Source organism: Octopus sinensis, linkage group LG2 (genome assembly GCF_006345805.1).
Source record: "Octopus sinensis linkage group LG2, ASM634580v1, whole genome shotgun sequence".
Classification (NCBI taxonomy): domain Eukaryota; kingdom Metazoa; phylum Mollusca; class Cephalopoda; order Octopoda; family Octopodidae; genus Octopus; species Octopus sinensis.
The window spans coordinates 149,656,954-149,679,453 of NC_042998.1; the positions used below are offsets into that span (position 1 = coordinate 149,656,954).

Sequence of the window (22,500 nt, forward strand, 5' to 3'; positions counted from 1 at the left end):
TTTCTCCCACTGTTCAAAAGAACATTCCCTTATTGTTTTTATTATTGCTGCTGCCACCGTCGTCATTTTGTTGTTTAATTACAGGTGAAACTACTTTCTCTGTTTCCTTCCCTCCTCTCTTTAGTTCTCCACCTCTCTCTCTGTCTGTCTACCTATCTATCTATCTATCTATCTATCTATCTATCTATCTATCTATCTATCTATCTATCTATTTAACTGTCTGTCTATCTATATAACTGTCTGTCTCTCTGTATATCTTCCTATCTATTTATCTATCTACCTACCTACCTACCTACCTACATATCTATCACACTCAGCCCCTCTCTCTGTTACTATTTCCCACACCACACAGATACTCAGTATATTCTACTATTTCACCCACACTCGAACCACACTCACTCCATGTTCCACTTCATATTAGATACAGGAAGTGTGTTATTTCACCCACATTATTTATCATTGTTATTGTACTGTATTTTAGGGTTCAAACAACGGAAGTGATCGTGCGTGTGTATGACTTTAATTACACAAAGCTATATATTCTCTCTTATTCTTTCACTAACAATCTATTTCATATATCCGCTCTCTTCCTCTGTCACAGCCATAGTACCAAGTTCCTCCTCCATCTCTGAGTGTTATTATAGTGCACCTTTGATTATTTCTGTTCGAATACACTAATGCACATAGCATCCGTGGATATTAAAAGAGAAAACTTGAAAATTTTGGTATCTTTTATTCTATATTACATATGCTTTTGTACTAACAGGAGTTACATAGGTGTACATGTATAAAAACATATTAAAAATCTCCTATTAGCAAATCATCTGACAGAGAATTAAAATAACATAGGCTTACACAGGATTTAACCACACACACACACACACACGTCTCCTGACTTTCATCTATGTTTGTTACCGTCAGGTTTCCACTTCACACGCCAGCTTAACTTAACGTGTCCTTTTAGTCGAAAGATACCTGTTGTTTTTTTGTTCGTATTTGTAATCGTCTAACATTTTTCCGTTTCCTCATTTGTTTGTCCCTGTTGCCACACCTATTTGCCCGCTTTCTTCCAAAAATTTAATGCTCTTCGCTTTGATTTTTGGGGCCTACCAATTTTGAACCGTCTCAAATGAAGTGTAGCAGGTCGAAACTCTGATAAGTCATTTACATCAACACAGTGTTCACCTGGTCCTTATTTTATCGACCCCGAAAAGATAAAAAGTAGTCAACTTCGACAAAATTTGAACTCAGGATGTAAGGAGGGACAAAAAGCCGCTAAGCATTTGGTCGGCGTGCAAACGGTGATGTCAGCTTCCCGCCTTAGAAACCGAAGAGAGAGGGAGGGAGGGAGAGAGATTGAGAGATGAAGAGATAGAGAGGGAGAAAGATGGAGAGAGAGAGAGAGAGACGTAAAGTACACACACTCACACACACACACGCTCACACACTCATATACTCACAAAAAAATAGAGCATCAGTACATATCTACTTTCTGCACCATAGCTACAAACTTTCGGATATGCAGCCTCATATTGTATGGTTATTCAAGCGGTATACCTTATATTTCAAATTATTCATAACACAGAACAGGCTACTATTAATACATACACACACATGCACATGTACACACACGCATACACACACACATTTCTTTCGTTTATTCTTTTATGTGTTCCAGCCCAAAGGCTGCGGCCATGCTAGGGTACCACCAGTATCAACATCCTCTCAATGGCCATTCCCATTGATTGGCTTTTCATGAATGAGAAAAATTAATATTGTTGCCTTCTTTTGATTGTCCTTCCGTGATGTATATTTTTATTTCTTTATTGTCCACAAGGGGTTAAATATAGAGAGGACAAACAAGGACAGACAAACGGATTAAGTCAATTACATCGACCCCTGTGCGTAACTGTTACTTAAGTTATCGAGCCCGAAAGGATGAAAGGCAAAGTCGACCTCGGTGGAATTTGAACTCAGAGCGTAGCGGCAGACGAAATACCTATTTCTTTACTACCCACAAGGGGCTAAACACAGAGAGGACAAACAAGGACAGACAAACGGATTAAGTCGATTATATCGACCCCAGTGCGTAACTGGTACTTAATTTATCGAGCCCGAAAGGATGAAAGGCAAAGTCGACCTCGGCGGAATTTGAACTCAGATCGTAACGGCAGACGAAATACGGCTACGCATTTCGCCCGGCGTGCTAACGTTTCTGCCAGCTCGCCGTCATGATGTAGATCCGTCTGGGATCTGGGACAGAAGAACGTCAAAGTGCTTTTGAAAAGAAAATTACCTCCCACTCTATCTAGATCACTTAGGTTCTTAGGCAAGATATTAAACATTTTAAATATTTTTTCGCACTTGGTCCTTACTCTAGACGGGATAACTGAAACATTGACAGAGTGCAGTGGCTACATGCTCAGGTTCTGGTATAAAATTTAACGTAAGCCCCCCTAGGATCTTCCATATGTATATCATGCGTATGTCTCCCGTCCTCGCTCTAGGGAGTAGAGTCATAACTCTCCCAGTGGCTCAACAATCTCAAAACATTGCTTCGAATTTCACTACAAATTTAACATTGTGGGTTGACCACAATTAGGAGCAGACGGTTGAGGGCATAAGTCTTCCTGCAACCAGCATAATTTCCTGGTCCATTGTTATGAAAGTTCTCAAAACTCATCAGACCGAGACTAGGATCTTTTCTATTCTGAAGCCAGGATCACAGATCTTTCTACTTAACTAAATAATTTGAAACTTCGTATGCTGATAGAGTCTTGCAAAACAAGACACAGGTTGGAACTAGTTTATTTGAGAAAAATCTATTTTATGACTTTAATCGTAGATTAAAACTGCGAATTTTAACCAATCAGATTGTTTGTTTTCATGTATAAAACTTGACTGCATTCTCTTAGTGTGACGTGGACAGCGCTTTTGTGACGTACTAACGTTCGTTTGAAAAACTGTAAACAATCTAAACTGATGTGAATATTGTTTTATTTTCTTCGCATGTATCCACATGTTCTTAATATTTTATACACGTGGACTCGTATCATTTACTTTGATAAAATTTTATTCGTGCACATCCGAATCATTTGCTTTGTAAAAAAAACAGGATAATTGAGTGCACTGCACTAGCACCGTAATTATATAACATTGGTTCATTATTCTTCTGGCATAGGCCAATGCCTGTTGCTGTAGATTTCCAGCTCATAACTTGTACTCGTTTTATCGACCCACCTGTAACTGGCATATTTGAACTTGATAAACATATATATGTAAACCTGAAAACATCTCGAGTATGTTATATATTTGTAGGGAACGGACGTGAAACCCAAGGGCAATCCCATAAATCGGCCTTATCTAACTTAATATATACTGTTCTATAACTTAGAGTGGGCTTCTTTTTTCGGATTTATGTTTACGGACGATATATATATATATAAAGGGTGTAAAGAATACGTACACCTGGTGTTTGGGTTAGGGTTCAAGATACATAGGTTTGAGTCTACAGATACAAAACCAAACATGATAAAATCTTCTTTGCATTTCTTCAGTTTTGCCTTTTTAGCAGTTGGTTCAGTTATTATTACAACTGATCAAAAAAAAAATTAAAATAATAAATATTTTATTTCTATAAATTTAAAGTATCAAATTTATTATTAAACAATATTATGTAGTGATCTATAAAAAATATCGAATTATTATGAAACTGTTGTGATTATAAAATTAAATTATGTAGTTCTTGATTGTAATATATCATTGATTATATATATACATCATTGATTCTTATGGAATAATTATTGAATTTTGTTTTCTTATTATTATTCTGTCTTCATATAAATTATTATTAACTAACAGTGTCTTTATTATCGAACAATATTGTGTAGATCTGAAATGGCTTCAATTTTTTATGGCTACGAATTCTCTGGGGACCACTGGTAGGTTCCAGGGACCACATTGGGAATCACTGCTTTAAACAATACTGGATGAAATGAATATTGAAATTATTTACAAATTTTGTTAGTACATGAAACATGTTATAATTTACAAGTTCCAGTAGAATATGTGACAAAGATAATATTCCTAGCTGAACTTATCCCCTTTAATTTTCTTGTACCAGAAACTTCCAACCCCAGCCAATATTAACGCCAGATAACTTACGCAGGACATTTCATAATAAAGAAGAAAAAATTAAAAGGCTTTCATCTTTTTCTTTTAAACAAAAGAATTTTTATAAAGATATATATAAAGGATAGCTTTATGGTTGAAAAATTTGCTTCACACCCATGGGTTTCTGGGTTCAATTATGCTGTATGGTATATTGGGTAAGTGTCTTTTACTGTAGTCTTAGGTTGATCAATGTCATGTGAGTCAAATTGGGAGAATGATTCTATGAAGAAGCCCGCAAGATGTGTTTGTGTGTATGTGTGTGTGTTCATTTACATGTTTACTACTCTAGTATACTAGGCTATCAAAGGTTACTTTCAATGAACAGGCATCGTTAAAATGGGACCCTGCCCTATGTTTGGAATTATCTCTAATATTGATAGGGTCAATGAAAGACACCCCAAGACAGTGCCTGAGCACGGTCATAGCACACTGACTGAAATTAATAAAGAAGAAACAATTCTAGGTTTCAAAACATTTTTTAATGATAAACATCCAAATGTAAAGACATAAACTATTATTAGGATGAATATTCTTTGGGTGGGAGATCAGAATAAATAAAAGAATGCAAGTGAATGTGTCATGTAAAGTGGGATGGGTGGGTTGGTGAGGTGCACAGCTTCCTTCAGAAACAACAGTAAAAAATCTTTGGTTTCATAATGGTTGAATCATTCGCCCAAAACAATGAGATTTTTGTTTCTTTTTAAGACATGTAGTGGGGGAAATATTTATATTGATAGGAATCATTATTAACAAGAAAATAATTATACATACACACACCACACACACACACACACACACACACATATATAATATATATATAATATATAATATATATACAAAGAGAAAATGGAGAAATATATCCAAATCAATCATCAACCATCAGATAATACCGAATCAATACTTTATTAAACCACTACACAATAGCAATGATATTATACATTAATATAGTGCAAATATAACAAGACATAGAAATACATTTACATTGTAGCTGACAGCTGTTTCGGCCGTGAAGACAGGTATGTCCCATTTAACCTATTAGCCATATAAAGCAGGTATAAATGAGACATTAACAAGAATATCTCACAGAGAATTTAATGCAAGTATGAAAAAAATTTACATATAAATATAAATATGTGTGCATACACACTCATATTCTTACATATATATATATATACACAATAATACAATATAAACAATATAGATCAATATACATCAACAAACACAATAATGTTCCATATTGAACTCCACAGTTCCATAACCAACATCAAGAAACACAACATGTACACTCACACTCAAAGCAGGCATATATATTGAACAGTCAATATATTAAAATGTGCCATTTCACAAGTCATAATATATAAAAAATATGCCATCACCACTAAATTAATAATACTACATAATCTATATATATCATATATATCATATATATGTATATATACATATAAATATCATCAAATGCATGTATGTATCTGAATATGTCTTGTTTGATTTACATGTTTTTCGAGTCAAGTATGTTTTAAATTAAAAAATGATTGAAGTATTCTTTCACAACCAGATGCCTTTCCTGTCATTAACACTTGACTGTGTTTTAAATAAGGAATCTCTTAATTACACATGTCTTGAAAGGCTTGAAGTAAGCAGACAATTTGTCAACCAGAGAAATGACAACAGCAAACCTTGTAGCTTGCAACTTTTATAGAGCACAAACATAAACAGATATACACACATATTATATAGATAGATTTCTTACAGGTTCCATCTATCAAATTCACTCACAAGGATTTGGTCAATCTTGGCTATCATAAGTGATACTTGGCGAAGTTTGCCATGCACTGGGACTGAGCTCAAAACCATATGATTAAGAAGGGAACTACGTGCCTGTGCCTTCTATCAGTCTTTCTGTACATATGTATGCGTGCATATATATATATATATATATATATATATATATATACACACACATATAGTATGTAGATAGGCTTGTAATCGAAGCCGTGTCCTCGTGAAGCACACCTGTATATTCCAGTATGCCAATATTGTATGTAGATGTTATAATTGTGTGAGGTATGTATAAGAGTAGAAAAATATTGGAAAATAATATTTGCAGAGTAATTACGCATCAAAACAGTAGAGTGGGAAATATTTTTAGTTTATTTATTCACCATTGCACATGTTTCATTTGCTAGTACGAGTTAGAATATTATACATGTAAGAGAAAATTATAAAATATCTCTTATTAAAACTCCTCAGACAGCGAATCAATTATCAGATTGAATAAAAAATAAGCAACGTTTTGAACCATGAAGAATTTGTACCAGATTTTTGCAGGGTTTTGAATTTTTGTTAAACATTTTTTGCAGTTGTCTGATAATACAGATATAAACTTACCCAAATGCATCAATAAATTAACATTTATATTTTTTTTCCCCCATTCATACAATCATCTGAAAGGGAACTGTGAAAGTGCGATATTTGAGCAGTTTTGCAATTCAACTTCAAAAAAGGATGTAAAGCAGCTAAAACTGTTCATGATATCAATGAAACATTTGGTGGGGAAATGACCAGTAAGAGGTCAGCTTGAAAATGGTTTAAATGATTTTGCAGATTGTGAGCATTATGGACGCCCATCTGTCATCGATGACAGTCAAGTAGAGACTGTCATTGAGAAAGATCCATATAGAACCACTTGAGAACTGGCAAAAGAACTTCAAGTTAGTCAGAAAACTGCCTGCAACCATTTTCATGCAATCAGAAAATAAAAAAAGCTCGACAAATTTGAATGAAAATCAGAAAATGCTTATTGCTTCTTCTCCGCAACCAGACCAATCCATTTCTTGACCATATTGTAACTTGCAATGAAAAGTGGATTCTGTACAATAAAAAACGTTCTTTGCAGTGGTTGGAGCAAAATGAAGCACCAAAAACCTTCCCTAAACCAAGCTCTTCAAAAAGAAGGTTATGGTGACTGCTTGGTGGTGTACTTTTGGAATCATCCATTATAACTTTTTAAAATCTGGAAAAAACATTACTGCAGAAACATATTGTCATGAAATTGCCAAAATGAAAGAAAAACCGCTAATCCTCTGTCCCAGACTGGTCAACAGAAGAGGGCCAATCATTCTTCATAACAATGCTCGACCATAAATTTCACTAATGATGCTCCAAAGTTGAAGGAACTTGGCTATGAATTTCTTCCCCACCCAGCTTATTCCCCAGACCTTTCTCCTACCGACTACCACTTTTTCAAGCACTTTGATGGTTTCCTGAAAGAGAAGGAGTTAAAAAATCAAACTGATGCTGAAACTGTGTTCAAGGAGTTCATCAGCTCCAGAACTCCAGATTTTTATGTTACCAGAATAAACAAACTTGTAACTCATTGGCACAAATGTGTTGATTGTAATGGTACTTACTTTGATGAATAAAATTTCCACATTGCTGAAATATATTGTGATGAATTTCATGTTTCAAAACGTTGCTTACTTTTTACTCAGCATGATAATACTCTCTAATTTTCTGTCAGAAGACTTTCTAACAGAAGATATCTTACATGTTTCTCTGTTAAATACAATTTTGTAACCCCTATTAGTAAATGAAACATGTGTAATGGTGAATAAATAATACCAAAAATTTTTCTTATCTCCTGTTTTGATATATGTATATGTTATATTATATACAAGATATACTATATTATCATTAATTGATGGATGCAAAGAAATAAGAAACTTGAAGTAGTCAACTCCAAAATATAGTTGGGGTAGGTAGAATGGGGAAGTAAATGTCAATAAGAACTAACTCAGTCTTGCCAAACAGATGCCAGGACAAAAAGTGATGATGATGATGATCAGGATATATATATATATATATATATATATATATATATATATGATATATATGGCGTAAAAGAAAGAAAATGGTAAATCTAGTTGAGTTGCTCATGAAGATAACATGGATGCCGCTCGAGCTCAAAAGATTGGCTGTAATGAAAACCTCCTAGAGGAATGTGAAGACACAGGCTGGAAAGCAGAGCATTTTTCAATCAAAGTTGGATGTAGAGGGTTTGTTGGACACAGTGTGAAGTGACTATTGCCATCATTGACTTAATTCATCGCAAAGCAAATACCACTAGGAGTAATATCCAAACTACACTGGAAAAGGCAAACCACTGGATTTGGTTAGAAAGCAACAATGAGCAATGGCTAGAAGAATATTGAGTGAAACCTGATGACCAGTTGATCTAGCAAGCAGGGTCTCATTTCAGTGAGGGGTGCCCAATGATGCTGTCAAAGAGATAGGTCCCGAAATGGCAGGTATTCTCTCCTAATGGCCCCATAAACTTGCTAGCATCTGGTATGCAGGGCTTTCAACAGGTAACACTTGCATCTGCATGTTGTTTGCAAAAAAATATTTAAAAATATATATTCGACCCTGTGCTTGAGGAAACCTATTGAGTCAAGTACATCAACATCAAAAATCAATGGAAATTGTAGTTGTGATCCCTGTGCCGGTGGCATGTCAAAAGCACCGTCCGGATGTGGCCAATGCCAGTGCCGCCTTCACTGGCTTCCATGCTGGTGGCATGTAAAAACCACCAATCCAATCGTGGCCATTGCCAGCCTCGCCTGGCACCTGTGCCAGTGGCACTTAAAAAGTACCCACTACACTCACGGAGTGGTTGGCATTATGAAGGGCATCCAGCTGTAGAAACACTGCCAGATCAGACTGGAGCCTGGTGCAGCCTTCTGGCTTCCCAGATCCCGGTTGAACCGTCCAACCCATGCTAGCATGGAAAACGGACATTAAACGATGATGATGATATTCATGATCCGCATTATCATCACTTTTCTATGCTGGCATTAGTTGGGCAGCAGAACAGAGCCAGTACCTCCACCTCCAATCCCAACTGAGTTGCAGGACTACATTTTGTTCATACTTTCTCTTTGCAACATAAGTTTCTGTGTCTGGATTTATCACACAACCACCTTACAAAAAATGTATTTGTGTGTGTGAGGGTGTAGTTAGTATAACAAATAGGAGCAAAAACTATTCAATAATATAGTAGGGGGTAACATATTTTAGTTGATCCAGTAGCATCATAGACAATGTCTTTGGTTTGTCCCTATCCCAAATTAACAATTGGTGTTGTTTTGTTTATGTCCTTGCAACTTCACGGTTTAGCAAACGACACTGATAAATAACAAACTTAAAAATATGTAGTGGGCGCAATTAGTTTCACTAAACCTTTCAAGGTGGTGCCACAGTTCAATAACTGAAACAAGTAAAAAAAGAGGTAATGTATGAATGTGTATATATAAGAACTACACATACAAACCTATCTGTAGATAGAATAACAAAAAGAGAGGAGAGACACAGGCAGTAATAGAGAAGCTAGTTATATTAGTCAGCAATTGTTAGACTTTTGAGAAAATCTAAAATATATAAGTTTACTTGTATGTCTGTATCCAACAATGTATATTATTCTCAGACTTGCACGTATTTGAAATACAAAAAGGTCACAAATTTCCAGAACTTTCACATATATTGCTCAGATGAAACTTGGCTGAGTGACCCAAGTGTCTTATGTTCAGTAATCTTCCATTTATTAGACAAGACAAACATGTAAGCACTGAGGTGCGACTGGCACCTTTATTTATGATACTGAGAATGATGGATTTTAGTTCAAATAAGAATGCAATTATTTTGTTTAACATTGTTACAGTAGATTGTTTTAATATTAAAAGTGATGTAATTCAATTTAAAAGATCTCTGATATCACTGTTAAAAACCAGATAGTGGTGGCAATGGTGTTGGAGGTGGTAGATGTGGTTATCATGGCAGTGGTGGTGGTGGTGTAGTGTTGACAGTGGATGTGTATGATGGCAGCAATTATAGTGTTGGTGTTTTTTGCAGAGGTGGTGGTGGTGGTGGTGGCAGAAGTGGATGATGATGATAATGATGATGATAGAAGTAGTGGCATTGATTATGTTAGGATGTCTCAGTAGTGGTTGTGAAGATGATTCTGATATTGATAGTCTTTGCATTGAGGTGGTGGCAGAGTCAGAGTAAATAATAAGAGCCCAGTTAACACAAGATTCTTAAATTTCGGAGATCATAAGATAGAGAGCAAGAAGTTAAAAGTTCCAATACTGTCCCAATTCCTACACCCCAGATTCTTCAACTATTTTATAAGAAAGGGGTAATGGCAGGTTGTATACCAAAAAATACATAAATAAATTACTGTTTTATTCTTTGGCAACATGTGTTTCATGAGGTACATCCTCGGGTTCCTAAACCACACCTTGTTTCCCTGGAACCCCTCTCAAGATGCCAACACAATCATCAAGCCCTGTTAGTGTGTGTGAAGAGACAGAGAGAGTAATGTGTGAAAGAGAGAGATAACTGAAATTTTTTACTCGGTGTATCATCATCATCATCATCATCATCGTTTAACGTCCGTTTTCCATGCTAGCATGGGTTGGACGGTTCATCCGGGATCTGGGAAGCCAGAAGGCTGCACCAGGCTCCAGTCTGATCTGGCAGTGTTTCTACAGCTGGATGCCCTTCATAATGCCAACCACTCCGTGAGTGTAGTGGGTACTTTTTATGTGCCAGTGGCACAGGTGCCAGAGGGGTCTGGCATCGGCCACGTTCGGATGGTGCTTTTTATGTGTCACCGGCACAGGTATCACAACTACTGTTTCCATTGATATTTGGTTTGATGTTCATGTACATGCACTTGACTCAACAGGTCTCCTCAAGCACAGTGAGATGTTCCGGGATCCAAGTTACTTTGAATGGGCAGGGGGTATGCGGAACTGGTGCCGGAAGCATCACGGGTCTTAGTAGTCACAGCACATCTCCAGAGATCTCAGTCCTTCGCCATTGCCTCAGTGAGGCCCAACGCTCTGAGGTCATGCTTGCCTACCTCATCCCATGTCTTCCTGGGTCTACCTCTCCCCCTGATTCCTTCAACTGTTCGGGAGTGGCACTTCTTCACACATCTCTCCTCATCCATCCGCAGTACATGACCATACCATCGCAAGCGTCGCTCTTGCACACCGCATCTGATGCTTCTTATAATAATAATAATGAAATTATTGTATACAGTGCTCAGGTGCACCACAACTTGTCAGAAAGTGCATATAAAGTACATGCAGCAATGTAGAAATGTCTGGAAAGTGAACATGCTTGTGTGTGTATGGAGGGGAGAAAATCAAGTGTAGTGTTGGCGAATCTCAGGAAGCATGGAAGTTTTGAAGGATGCAGTGCTCCGACAACTAACAACCGATGCCGGCAGTTTGTTCCACTCTTCAGTAACTCTCAGCGTGAAAAAATGTTTCCTGAAGTCATGGGAGCTGTGCTGTTTTCTTACTTTGTAAATATGTCCACGGGTGTTAGATGGGTGGAGTTTAAGAGGTGCTCAGAGTTATTGTTTGTGCGATGGTTGATAATTTATGGGTGTCTGCCAAGTCAGCTGCCAGACGTCGGAGTTTTAATGTGTCCATGCCCAGGGAAGTAAGGCGTTCAGGATATGGCAAATGCCTGATGGAGGGTATTCTTTTGGTTGCACGTCGCTGAACAGCTTCTAGACGATTGATGTCCTGGGCAAGATAAGGGTTCCAGACCGGTGATGCAAATTCCAGGTGAGGTCTTACCATAGCTATATAAAGCCGCAGATAGATAGCCGGAGAGCGGCTCACAAAGGATTTGGTGAGTGATGCCAAGACACCCTCAGCCTTCTTGACAATTTTAGCGATGTGTTTTGTCCAGTGCAAATAACTGTCGACAATAACACCCAGGTCACGTTCACTTGAAGACTTTTTGAGACTAGTGTTGTGGAGGGAGTAGGTGGACGCTGGGTTTCTCCTCCCAAAATGCATGGTGGTACATTTGTCCACAGCCAGCTTCAGTTGCCAGTCCATGATCCACTGCTGCATTGTGTCCAGGTCTGCTTGCAATAGAGATCCATAGTGTACAGGATTTGACCTCTTTATTTGGAGGTACAGCTTGATGTCATCTGCATATTTCAGCACTGTGACATTCTTTAAGTTGGCATCTATGTCATTAACATATGCAACAAATAAAAGAGGGCCAAGAACAGATCCCTGCGGCACACCAGATGTCATCTCATAGGGCGAAGAGTGCTGTCCTAGAACTGTGACAACCTCTTTCCGGCCGAAAATAAAGGACTTTAACCAGTTATAGTTATAGAGTTCGTCTCTTACACCCAACGCAGAAGAAAGCTTCACCATAAGTCTTGTGTGGGCACAGAGTTAAAAGCCTTAGCAAAGTCCAGGTAAACAACATCCACCCAGGATCCGCGATCAGTGATTGGGTAACGTCCTCAAGAAACTCGATGAGTTGATTACAGCAGCTGGAGTTAGGAATAAATCCGAATTGTGACGGCTGGCTGAGGCTGTGAGACTTCCAGAAGTTCCAGAGGGTTTCTCTGATACAGGATTCCATCAGTTTGGCGATGCAGCTAGTAAGACTGACGGGGCGATAGTTGACAGGCGATGTGCGGTCGCCTTTTTTTAACAGAGGGATGACACTGGCAGTTTTCCACTGTTCTGGAGTAACACCATTGTCGAGACAGAATTGGAAGAATAGAGAAAGTTGGCATAGAAGAAAGTACCCACTGCGTTTGAGAAGTAGGTATGTAACACCATTGAGACCAGAGAGAGGCATAATTGCGTTTATTCTTTAGGTGGCGTTGCAGCATTGCTGGTGTAAATTGCATAGAAGATATAGAGTCCGATGTCAGTGGTGATGATGATGGAACATTTTGGTCTTCGACAGTAAAGATGCCGGCATAGCATCCAGCAATGATTTCTGCACATTCTTCGGGATTGCCAGTAATCTGTCCTGTGGGGATTGCGAAGGGGACAACAGGAGAGTGGGGTCTCTGCTTTGAGTGCACATACTTCCAGAACCCTTTGCTGTCAGGGTTAGCTGCAATGCGTTGTTCAAATTCAAGCACTGCCTTTTTGTCACCTGCTTGAGGTGGTTGGCTGACCTATCGCACTTTTTCCTGTTGCTCTCTGATTTATGCAATTTGTATTCCGTTCAGCATTACGGCGTTCTTTCCTGGCAAGTCGGACTGCAGTCTCTCAAATTGCACTATTGGGTGGTTTTTTATGCTTGCGTGGTGGTACTAATGCTGCACATGCTGCCCATATTGAATTCAGAATGTTCTGGAGTATAGTGTCCACATCTCCAGAGGCATAAAACTCGCGCCAGTTGGGGCGTTGCAGCTCAGTACAATAAGAGCTCCAGTTTGCTTTATTCCAGTCAAAGCGGGCAATCTGAAGATGGTTGTGTTTTTTGTTACAACCAATCAGAGACAAGTCGGGCCATGATCATGGAATGATCAGAGTCACCCAAAGGTTCTTCGGTAGCGACACTAATGATTGTTTCAGGAGAAGCGGTTAGTAGCAGATCCAAAGTGTTGTTACCTCTTGTGGGGGGAGGTAACAACTTGGGACCAATTCGAATTCAGCACCAGTTCAAGAAAATCGTCTGCACTTTGCGGCCAACGGAAGGCCTCCCAGTCAATCTCAGGGAAATTGAAGTCCCCCGCAACATACACATATGTGGCTGTTTTCATGGCAGCCGCCCTGAGGAGATCAAAAAGCTGTGCGTCTTGGCGATAATTTGGAGGACGGTAAATGACTCCGAGCAGAAGTGTTGACATGGTCATGTGTACATTGCAAGAAAAATACCTCCTGCTGAGATTGGTTCAAATCATCACAGGGGATTGCCGAAAGACTTGATCGAACATAAATCATCACACCCCTCCACGGCGATTAATGCGGTCTTTGCGGAACAGGTTGTAGCCGGCTATGCTGAAAACTCCATCACAGAGTGCAGAGTGTGCCCACGTTTCCGTGACTGTGATGAAATCTGGGTTGATACTTTTGACGTAGGAGACAAAAAGATGCACCTTGTTGCATAAACTACGGGCATTCAAGGACAGCAGTTTATATCTGGATTTCAGATGATGATATACAGGGGATGGCTGATTGTTCTTGGTTAGTTTCCCAAGATTTTTGCATTGCCAGTTGTTGTGTGGGTGTAGTCTGCTCAGTCCAACTGGCATCCCTTATCCACGACTCACCAGACTTGACGAATGTCCAGATCTGCCCATCATCGCGGAGGCTAAAACTCTCCCGTGGCACAGAGTTGCGATTTAGGGAAGCCACGGATTCTTATGCCTAGCATTTCTCTCAGGGTGCTTACACTCTGTCCGTGCATTCACACTGACATTACACATCCAGCGAATCATGCTAGCTTCATTTCTTTCAAGTCTACGCATGTCCTCTGCAGTCACGGCCCATGTTTCACTGCCGTGAAGCATGGCAGTTCGCACACATGCATCATACAATCTACCTTTCACTCTGAGTGAGAGACCCTTTGTCGCCAGTAGGGGTAGCAGCTTTCTAAACTTTGCCCAGGCTATTCGTGTTCTAGTGGTGACACTCTCTGAGCATCCACCCCACTACTAACTTGGTCACCCAGGTAGCGGAAACTATCAACTACTTCTAGTCTCTCCCTGGAGTGTGATGGAATCTGTTTTCTGAGTGTCTGTGGTGTCTATTGTCCCTGTGCATCTGCCGCACATGAAAGCTATCTTATCTGTTAATTTCCCTTTAATGTTGCTGCACCTCTTGTGCGTCCATAGCTTACATTGGGTGCATCTTATGGAGTTTCTACCTACACCTTTCCTACAGCTCGAGCAGGGCCACCTGCCCGATGGGGTGTGTGCTGAGTTCGCCTTTCTGCATACTATAACTTTGTTCTTCGCTACATTTACTCTAAGGCCCTTTGATTCAAACCTTGTTTCCACACCCGAAATTCTTTTTTAGTTCCGGTAGCGATTCTGCTATGAGGGCCAGGTCATCAGCATAGAGGAGCTCCCAGGGGCAACCTGTTTTGAATTCCTCTGTTATTGCCTGGATGACTATGATGAATAAAAGGGGACTGAGGGCTGAGCCCTGGTGTACACCTACTTCTACCCGGAATTCTTCACTATATTCGTTGCCAATCCTAACCTTGCTGACAGCCTCTCTGTATAGAGCCTGTACAGCCCTTATTAGCCATTCGTGAATCAACAGTTTCCGCATCGACCACCAGATAAGGGATCGGGGAACCCTGTCAAAGGCTTTCTCCAAGTCCACAAAAGCTATGTAGAGGGGTTTATCTTTAGCTAGGTATTTCTCCAGCAGTTGTCGGACCAGGAATCTAGCATCAGTGGTGCTTCTACCCGACACAAAACCGAACTGCATCTCATCTAAGCAAATTCTCTCCCTAATGAGATGGGTTATGACCCTCTCTGTGGCCTTCATCACCTGATCCAACAGTTTAATACCCCTGTAGTTATTTCTATCTAGAGCATCACCCTTACCCTGTAGTAGTTGACTATGGTGCTGCTACGCCAGTCATTGGGTATGACTCCATTATGAACTACCTGGTTAACAATACGGGTGACTAGGCCATAGCCCGCATAACCAGCTGTTTTAAGCATCTCAGCAGTGATTCATGATGGGCCGGGGGCTTTACCTGGTTTCATATCCTTAATTGCCTTAACTACAAGGGAGCTGTCTATTTGGATAGCTGGTCCCTCTACTGGGTCAACATTTGGCAGGCTCTCCTCCTCTCATTCATTCTCCACATTCAACAGTCTTCATAATGGCTTCTCCAAGCCTCTTTCTTTTCACCAACAATAAAAGCAAGTGCCCCATCATCCATGCGGACACATTTCTCCCCTGTAACATCACTATTTTCTCTGACACACTGTCTAGCAATACGAAATACCTCAGTTCTTTGGTCCTCACGTCGCTGGACTTGGCAAACTTCTTTTCTGCTATGTGTGTGTGTGTGTGTGTGGGTGTGTGTGTGGTGTGTGTGTGTGTGGTGTGTGGTGTGTGTGTGTGATGATAGGCAAATCGACCTCGGCGGAATTTGAACTCAGAACGTAACGGCAGACGAAATACGGCTACGCATTTCGCCCGGCGTGCGTAACGTTTCTGCCAGCTTTGCTTTTTTAATATTACATTTCGGCGAAGTTTCGCTTGTCGTAGCACAAGTTTCCGTCGATTTCCGTAAAAAACTTTTATTTTTTTACATAAGTAATGAGAGCGAAAGAGACTAAGAGGAAGCGATTTTATGACGAGGGAAGTTTGTCTTTGAAGTTACCGTCTAGGGGAAGCATTGATGTACATGTGTGTGTGTGTGTGTGTGTTTGATGGGGTGTGGGAGACAGTGTTGTGTAAGTGAAGTGCTTCTGTTAGTGGTGTGAAGAGACAGAGAGAGTAATGTGTGAAAGAGAGAGATAACTGAAATTTTTTACTCGGTGTATGTGTATATGTATGTCTGCATGTATGTGTGTGTGTGTATGTATCTATGTATGTATGGCCAATTCATCGTAATTACGATGAATCGGCCATACATACATACACACACACATACATACACACACACACATACTTACACATACATACACACACACATACATGCAGACATACAGAATGGAACATTTTCAATTTAATACATGTGGCTTATTAACTAGTTTTAAATATTGTTATTAGAAGGTGGCTGACTTGTTTACATTTAAGATGTTTAATACGTCACGAAATTGGTGGTCGAGACGGAGGAGTAATAAAATAAAGCCGAATGACGGAATATCATTGGTTAAAATTCTAATTATTAAACAACGTTAAACTTAGAAGTTACAATTCCGTTTTCATTCTGGTTTACAATTAAGTTTACTTTTGACACATTCTACCAGTATACGAAGTTTCAAATTGTTTGGTTCAGTAGGAAAAATTTGAAAAAACTGGCTTCAGAATAGAAAAGATCCCGAGACTATAGTAAAAAAAAACATTACCCCAATGTGCCATGCAGTCAGACCGAAACTGCAACCATATAGTTCGGATATAAACTTATAAAAATTTATCTGACGAGATTCTGTGAAGTGTCCAGTTGCTCACTTTCATTGACAACATACGCAGTAGGATTGAACATGGAGGCGAAGTGGTGCTTTTAAGAGTATACACACACATAAAATGTTTCCTGTTTCCTGATACTACTACTACTACTACTACTACTACTACTACTACTACCTGTATGTGTTGATGTACACTTGATATCTGTCATCGTCAGACTAACAACATCAGCGCGCCACACGGTTTGTGAGAAATGATGCAAAGATTAGTGACAGAAGGGGTGGGTACTTGGTATGTTGTTGCCCCGCCCCGTTTCCTTTGTTGGGAGTTAATGCTAAGAGATGGTGAAATTTATTGGTATAATCACCAGCTGGCGCTACTGGTCATGACCATATCATATTTTATATAACACGGTAATAAACCATTTTGTCACTGTAAGTTACACCTTAGTAACTAATCACACAATCAAACACACTTATGTTTTTGTGTGTGTGTGTGCCTGTATCTATGCATATATATAATAATATATATATATATATATATATATATATATACACACACAAACAGATACATACACACATATACACATACTTAAATATATGTATATACATATATTAACATGTATATATATATATTTATACATATATGTATACACACATCGTTATATGTATGCATTTACATACATACATATGTATGTATATACATGTTAACACACACACACACACACACACACACACACACACACACACACATATATATATATATATATATATGCATACTCATAGACAAACACATTTGTATATATATATATATAATTCGTTAACAAGAATAGTGTTGACAATGACTCCAAAGTTTCAGTCCACTTAACCTTCATCAGAATTTGTTATATCAAGTTTTTCGTGTCATTGTATATTCTCTGGTATGTTAAATATTTTGTTGAATCTGTAATCAGGTGTGTCTATTAAGGCCTCTCAGTTTTGGGTCGTAGGGTTGTATTTTAGGGATCCACATAAGAATATGACGATATATATATACACTTACATATACACGCATACGTACGTATGTATGTAGATCATATTTTATCTTTCATCCATTACCTGTTTCATTCATTAGACTGCTGCCAAGCTGGAACTTGACGTGTAGAATATCTGATATAACAATATTTCTGAAATTTATCAGCTCAGCGTTGAACCTGACTGAAATGTAATGGAAAATAGGTCAGTTTCAAAACATTGGTGTCCAGATCACAAAAGCAAAGTTCGAAGGGAATAACAGTAATTTTCTTTGATTTCTAGATAGAAGTAAATAGGAAATAACACTTACCAAAGACAAAAGAAAACAAAAATGGGCGCAGGCGTGGCTGTGTGGTAAGACGCTTGGTTCCCACCCATATATTTCTAGGTTCAGTCCCACTTGGGCAGGTGTCTTCTATTATAGCCTCGGGTTGACCAAAGCCTTGTGAGTGGATTTGGTAGACGGAAACTGAAAGAAGCCTGTCGTATATATATATATATATATATATATACGATGGGCTTCTTTAGTATATATATATATGTGTGTGTGTGTGTGTGTTTGTATCTGTGTCTGTCACCCCACTGTCGCTTGACAACCGTTGTCGGTGTCTCCGTATCACTGTTACTTAGCGGCTAGGGAAAAAAAGAACGATAGAATAAGTACTAGATTTACAAAGAATAAGTCCTAGGGTCGATTTGTTCGACTAAAGGCGGTGCTCCATCATGGTCGCAGTCAAGTGACTGAAACAAGTAAAAGAATAAAAGAATAGTATTATTTATATATAATAAGTTATCTATTTATTGTGTCTATCACTAAATCAATTGTTAATTATAAGGGAATTATTAATGCGTTTATAAAAGTTAAATCTAATAACGACAAAATATTCTCAAATAACCCAAAATACGCCAAAAGAATATTATAAAACACATATCTGTAAATATTTTCTTGTGTGTTTGCATTGAGGGAACGAAACTATTTAAGTTGAGATGATTTGAAGAGCGGTCTGTTATATGATCTATTATATGGTCTATTATATTGTATTTTCTCTATAAGTGATGAAATATATCAGTATAAAGTAGCACTACAACTATTAAGAAGCTTTATTTGTAAACATATTTACAGTAATGGCTCTGATGAAGCTATAAAATGCCGCATTCAACTCTCCTTATAGCAGAAACAGTTGTAAGGAAAATCGTTTATAGCTTAACTCATGTTATTTTGTCATTCATTATTAATACATACATATAAATATACATAATTTACATATACACGTGTGAGGGGCAATATCCCGATGGTTAGGGCAGCGGACTCGAGGTCGTAGCTTCGCGGTTTCAATTCCCAGACCAATGTGAGTGTTTATTGAGCGAAACACCTAAAGCTCCACGATTCTTCGGCCGGGGGTGGTGGCGAACCCTGCTGTACTCTTTTACCGCAACTTTCTCTGAATCTTTGTTTCTGCTGTACCTGTATTTCAAAGGGTCAGCCTTGTAACACTGTGTGTGTCACGCTGGATCTCCCTGAGAACTACATTAAGAACTACATTAAGGGTACAGGTGTCTGTGGAGTGCTCAGCCACTTGCACGTTAATTTCACGAGCAAGCTGTTCCGTTAATCGGATCAGTTGGAACCCTCACCGTTGTAACCGACGGAGTGCCACGATGCATACATACATGCACACACATATACACACGCACACACACACTCACACACACACACACACACACACACACCACACACACACACACACACACACACACACACACACACATATATATATATATAATATATATATATATATATACACTAGCTGGTGTACCCGGTAATTCCCAGGAGTAAAGATTTTCTACTGAAACGCCTTATTACACTGATATAGGAAAGCAATTTCGTTATAACTGCCACAAAAGATGTATATTTAGTCACGAAAAAGTATAAAAATATGTCAGCAGGAGGAGGGAGAGATTGTTGGAGGTTGGCGAGAGTCAAAGACATTATTCTGCTTAGCGAAGGCATCTGAGTAATGTATAACTTCTGTCATTCACAGATATACTATGGTTTTACCATAAGAAAAGTGCTGTTGAAGTGTTAAATGAAATTTGGCAATCGAAGAAACCACTACAAATACGTTGTGGAATAAAATATTTATCTACTGTCATGGAAAAAGTGTAATTGTAAAAATGCAGAATTATCGGAGTAATGGACATTCAAAAAGGTGTATATGTATAGAAATGTATGAATGAAGTCTTTAATGTTCAAGATTCAAATTAAAGAAAATTGCAATAATAATGTTTTGCAGTTCAAAACTGAGTAGTGAAATACAGAATTAGTTCGGCTGATGGTGAGAATCAAATATTGATCGCTTCGTTAAAATCTGCAGGTGGTATGGGTTATTTCCATTGGGTCGTTTAAAGAAAATATTAGTAATATGTAGCAGATAGAAGGATCCACTGGAAGGGCCCTATTATCGATTTTTTCAATAGTCTTAGTATGTAATGAGGTTTCCAGACATGAGTTCTACTCACATGTTAAATAAAGTATAAAAGTGATATTGTCTGCAAAAATTAGAAATAGGACACACAATAAATCAATATTCTAAATGATCGAGCATAAACAATGAAATGGGTAATTTCCCTTGAGCGTTTAAAAAATATTGTACAGGTCCTATAGGTTATTTCTCTTGGGTGTTTAAAAATAGTTATATCAGGTAGATATAAAGGTCCCTTCCAGGGGCCGTATTATCAATTTTTCAGCGCTCTAAGTATGTCACGAGGTTTCCAGACATGAGTTCTACTCACGTGTCAAGTTTCATGAAAATCAATAAAATGATGTAGGATTTAGCTAACAACACCACAAACAAACGCCGATTTTCATCATATGTAGTAGATACATAACATATATATATACATATGTATACAAATAATCTATATATGAATAAATACACACACACACACACATTATACCATTAACTTTTTACCAGTGAAATGTTGTCGTACGTTCGGTTACTAATTTCTGCATATTTTTATTGATATGATAATGCAGGTCGCTTTTGATACAACTACAGTATACTACTGCTTCATTAATGAAAATCGATGCACCTAATTTTTAAAAAGTTGTAATGATGGTATAAATACAGTGTAAAGATGGGATGGTTGTGAAAGATAGTCAGTTGCTGACAAAATCTGAATAAAGATTGAAACTGGTAAGAACTTATAAAAAGGCAAATATTTACGGCTGCACATTGTACTTAATTAAATTCTCTTAGTTTACATCGGAGGCATTGTGTGAAATCTGTTGGTTTATTCTGTATCACATTGTTACATAAGGCATTTTTGTACAAATATCTCAACTTGTAAAGTCATTCCATCGTAGTTTGGTGCTTAGACGAGGATTTAATCCAAAGACTTGAATAAATCAACAGATGAGTTTAAAATACAAACACTCAACAATAATACAACGTTATAAACAGGAATATTGAATGGAAAAACAAGAAAATGCAATACTGGAAATTAATGTCCTAATTTTCATAAGTCATATGGTTCTGTGTAAGATATCCTCTAATCTAAGGACGCTACTTCCCTCACAATCTTTCACATTGAGTTAGAAAGATGGGAAATAATAGAGGGCTCTACGGTGCCGATTTCTCTTGTCAGTGTCAGGACTAAGAGTAAAAAGGATGCGGTCCTTAAACTGGCTGGCTGCTATTTCCTCGTTGTAATAAGGGACTGCTGCATCAAAAGCAACTTTATTTGGAGAAAGGTTTGAAATCCACCAGATGATATTCTTCACAGTATTTTTTAAGACTATAGGTGATTGGCAGGCGTCTGTGCTGAAGTACAACATCCTCTCATTAGGTTTGCAGTAGGGCCTTCTATGAACCGGTGCCCAACTGGAGCGTTACATCTAAGAAATTTTGTATGGTAAATTTGATATCTATAGTAACCTTAAGCCTAAGGGAATTAAGAGCGTGGATCACACTTTCCTTAGCTTGTTTAGGGTGTGCCCGTTCACTTCTCCGGGGATGGCTGAAGCATCATCTCTACATAAACCAAGGCTTGTTGACAAGAATGTCTTACTTAAGGTATCTAGTATAACGAGGCCTGCAAAGACGCAGATATCTGTGCTGTCGAATGCTTCCATGATCACATCGAACGAGCCTTTAGTGTCTGTTCATTTGACCAAGGCCGAACATTTGTCGAACAACAGGCTCTATCTCGAATGCATTATTATCTCGATATCCCTATCGCTAATCTCCTAAGTTCTCTTTCTAGCAATATTTTTTGATATAGATGGATAAACGTCCATTATATCGAATAGAGTTAAACTTGCTGTACCTCTCTCGTGGATTGCCTTAACCATAAAATTACTTCATTAGTAT

General features: G+C 38.4%; 1 pseudogene; it reads right to left on the reverse strand.

The window, feature by feature from the left end:
• LOC118762212 overlaps window positions 1-22,262 on the reverse strand; it is a 32,251-nt pseudogene extending 9,989 nt beyond the window's left edge.
• Between the last annotated feature and the right edge of the window lie 238 nt (window positions 22,263-22,500).